A 4,658-nucleotide genomic window follows, 5' to 3' on the forward strand; every position below is an offset into this window, starting at 1 on the left:
GCCTTCTACTTCTAATAGGCCATGAACTAGATCAGAATCATTCTTAATGAGTCCATAAGAAGTGATCCCATTTTTTTCATCGGGTCCAGGTAGAGACCAAAGATCTTGAGCAACCGATTCGGCAAAACAACTCAAAAGATAAAAGAAGTATCGTTAATTTCTTCATGCTCCTTCCAAGTTCGAAGTACCATTTGAACAAATAAGAATCCCCTTCATTACATGATCTCTTCTTCATATAATTATGGGGCAATTACTTAGAAGTATATGTTGTGCTACAGTCCTTCCTATCTGATAGAAAAGAATCCCATGATCCTGAACCGATCTTACTTGGGATCGCAAATCCCAAGTTTGTCTATGAAGAGTGGATCAATTGTATTAGTGTCTATAATTGATTTCTTCTATGTAATACTAATCGATAGGGCCTCATTGGTAAGTGCTACAAGATCTCGTGCATTGGAACCCATGGTTATGGACCCGAATCCATTAGTATGGAACATTTTCTTTTCCAAGTGAAATCCCCTAGTATATGAAAGAGTGAAAAAGTGCTTTTGCCGTTGTGGAATAAGAAGCCTTCGTATCTTAATGCACGCATTGAATTTATTCGGAGCTATTAGAGCGGGATCCACTTTTTGGGGAATATGATTCGAAGCAAGAACAAGAATATTTCTAGTGGACCATCTTTCAAAGAGATTGTACACTAATAGACCAAGGGATAAGTAATTTGACTCATTCACATCCAGATCATGAATGTTTGGAATCCATATTATGCAAGGAGACATTGTTTTTGCTAATTCGAATTGAAGGATGATATAAAATTGGTCTATTTCTGACATCATATCCATAGTTAGTGCATTAATCATAGTTAGCAGTTCCAACTCCGTATCAAGGTCACGATCGATATCGTTACTAGCATCAATATCATCACTAACATCAATATTGTCACCATCATCACTATCATCAATAAGAAAACCTTTAGGCTTGTTATCCAGGAACTTGTTTAGAAATATCGTAATGAAAGGAACATAGGAGTTTGCCGCTAGGTATTTGACCAAATAGGATCGTCCAGTTCCTATAGAACCTATCACTAAAATCCCCCTAGAGGGGGATAAGGCTAAGCGGAGGGAAAAGGGTTTTCCATGAGATGGGAAATGAAAAGTATTAGTCCTGTACGAAGTTTGTGAATAAGTGATTGTCTGATAATGAGCAAGGAATACCCTTCTTTCTGCTAAACAGGATGTGTTGAACTCATAATTCAATAGATACTTTTTATGAATGTCAACTAAGTATCATAAGTAAATTGCTCCCGGTTGTTCAATCATTTGATAACCATAAATTGAGTAGGTTGCTAGTATAGTTCCCTTATCCACGATTCTGCTATTTACTGGAATCATTTTATTGGAATAATAAAGGATAAATTCCCCGGATGGTTAGAAATCTAATGAGTAAGTACAATTTTTAATGCTTATGTAGAACTACAAAGTAACAAACATTCTAATTGGATTAGATTAATATCGGTGGACCATTTATCTGTCATTCATTGAACGATAAATAACTACAAGTAACGGAGATACAGGATTTAAATAACGAAAAATCCAATATTTTCAAATAGTATCAAAACAGTATCGAGAATGATTGAAAAAGTGGAAACAAGGCCAGATATAATTTGATCATTATGAACAAATCCAAAATCTTTGTAGACAGAGCCAATCATTAGTTCCCAACCGTGGGGTGAATGGAATCCTATACATAAATCCATTAATAAAAGAATTGAAAAAGCTTTTACCGTGTCGCTTAAGTTATATAGGAATTCTTGAGCTCAAGAGTTAAGAATAGAATAACCACTTAGAATAACAAAACAGATTATATTTGTCGAGAAGTGGAAAATCGTATGGATACGATCTGCATTGTGTACCTTGATTAATTGGATCGTTTCTTTGTGGATTCCTATAGCAAGCTTTTGTAAATGTGTCTCGGAGTATTCCTTGATCATTTCGTCCAAGAAGAGGATTTCCTCTAATTTTATGAACTTTTTTAGAATACTCTTTTCTTCAATATCATTAAAAAAAAATTCAGATTGGCCAGTATTCCACCAATTAGTAACCCAAGATTCCATACTTTTCGTAAATGAGAGAGAAATCCACCAGAGCAAAAATACTATAGATGCAAAATACAAAAGAGGAGTGAATGCTTTATTTTTTGCCATTTTTTCATCTGTGAATTGTTAATCAACCCACCTCATTCGTTGGCTCTATGTGATCTAATGAATATTTCTTTCACCAGTGAGTTCTATACAGGATATCAAACCTATGAATCTATTTTATTTTGTAACTTTTTTGAATCTAGAAAGAATAAAAAAATAGACTAAGACTCCACTTCGAATTGGAATGAAGAAATAATAAAAAATATTGTTTTCAGATATCTCAATTGGTCAAATTCGAAACAAGTGTCTCCGAATGACCAAAAGAAGCACTTTAAGGAATGAATATTATTGAGATTTTGAGACGAAAGAATTCCTTTTCTATCAAAATATCCAATATTTCGGAAAAAATTCTACTAATTACCCATAGCTAGGAATAGAATATTTGAGAGAAAGATATTGTGATGATTAAAAAAAAAAATGAGTAGCAAAACAAGACAAAAATTGTCCAGTTATCATTATGAAGAAAACCAATTGTTGGTTATTAAGGAATAGAAAAGAAAGGATTAAAAAATGTCCATTGACAAAAAAGAAATAATTTACAAGATATGATTTATCTGCATCTAAAGTATCAATTCCAACAAATATTGAACTTAAAAATAAATTACTTAGTTTTCGAGACCCCGTTATAAGTTCTATCCATATATCTTTTGATCACCAACTCATACTTGATCTGATTGCATTTTATTGGAATTGAGAGAATACCCCAAATGAATTTGACCTTTTTTTTTTTTTTTTGTGCTTCCGAAGTAACTCTCATCAACTAGCACTATTTTGATGTAAACTAGCACTAGTTTGATGTGAACCTTTAGGAGTAATTCATCCAATTGGTTACATCTAAAATAATAACATACCCTTCATATGAGCCCACGACACATATTGATATACCTATAGATCCACCGACTTTACATTTTAGCCATCTAGCGATCCTGATCTATTTGAAACTAGCTAGAATTCATTTACCCATAGATCCTTTTCTACAGGCATAAGAACTTTTTCCTATATGTTCGGCATAAATTACACGTTAGACCATATTTTTCGAAATAGATATCTGTGTTATGCTACAAGTCTAAGTTTTGAAAAAAAAAATGGATGAGATTGGGTCCCATCAGATCTAAACAATCTTGTTTTTTTTCGAACATGAAGAGATAAATAAGCGATTGCAATTGCCGGAAATACTAGGCCTACTAAAGGCACAAAAATAGAGGGGAAATTGAAAGTTGTCATAAAATGGGTACCTCGATTTACTATTTGTACCTGCTATTATTTATTTTTTATAAAAAATAAATATCTTATAATAATTATAATTAAGAATTGTACTTATTATTAATTAATTGAATTTCAAATTCTTAGTATAGAAATAAGTATCTATATATCTAAGTGAGTATATAGAATAAGTCCAAGGAATGTAGAACTAAATAAATGGACTTATTCATCTTTCTACATGAAAGATATGTATGATAATTCACTTTATTATTTTTCTTCATTTCTTTGTCTTTTGTTCTTGTCTTCGAATTTTTAATAAAGAAAGAGTTTCTTACAGATTATCGAAAGATTCGTTAGAATGCGACCCAACAGGAATTTTTAGTGAAAATGGGTAATTAGTAATCGGGATTCTGGGTAAAAGAAAAAAAAAAGAGTTATCCGAAACTTTTTATTCTTTCTACAATTATATCTTAGGTCATCAAAGAAAACTCCATTCTTATTTACTTTGATTCTTATAAACTAACTACTTATTTGCTACAAATAAACTAATTGAATTTTGTGTGCTCTACTTGATTGAATTTTAATTCAAAGGAAAGAAAGCGTGGAGCTTAAATAACTCACTCAGAACGCTTTTTAAAGGATTATGTGGTGCAATTAGGTCAAATAAGCCCTTCTGGAACAAATATTTAGCCGCTTGTGAACCTTACAAGTACTATTTTATTCAAAGTTTGTTCAATTACTCTTTTACCTGCAAATGCAATATAGGAATTGGGTTTAGCAATAATGATATCATTGCTTGAAACTCAAATTTGATCTCTTTCCATACCTCACATGCAGCAGCTAGTTTAGGACTCCATTTGCTAGCCTCATGGATAATTACATTACCCTCAGAAGCAAGATCACGTCCTTTCATTATGAGCTTTTACACATGCTTCTAGAGCTACTCGGTTAGCTACGGCACCTGGCGCATTACCCCAAGGATGCCCTAAAGTTCCTCCACCAAACTGTAGTACGAAATCATTGCCAAAGATCTCGGTCAGAGCAAGCATATGCCAAACGTGAATACCCCCTGAAGCCATGGGAATAACACCCAGTAGAGAGACCCAATCTTGAGTGAAATGAATACCACAACTTCGATCTTCTTCAATAAAATCATCACATAGTAAATCAACAAAGCCTAAAGTGACGTCTCTTTCCCCTTCAAGTTTACCTACTATGGTACGAGAGTGAATATGATCTCCACCAGAGATATGTA

At 33.1% G+C, this 4,658-nt stretch overlaps 1 pseudogene; it reads right to left on the minus strand.

The window, feature by feature from the left end:
- Nucleotides 1-2,254, minus strand: part of LOC111396127 — a 49,793-nt pseudogene extending 47,539 nt beyond the window's left edge.
- Nucleotides 2,255-4,658: the final 2,404 nt, after the last annotated feature.

Source organism: Olea europaea, chromosome 1 (assembly GCF_002742605.1).
Source record: "Olea europaea var. sylvestris chromosome 1, O_europaea_v1, whole genome shotgun sequence".
In the NCBI taxonomy this organism is placed as follows: Eukaryota; Viridiplantae; Streptophyta; class Magnoliopsida; order Lamiales; family Oleaceae; genus Olea; species Olea europaea.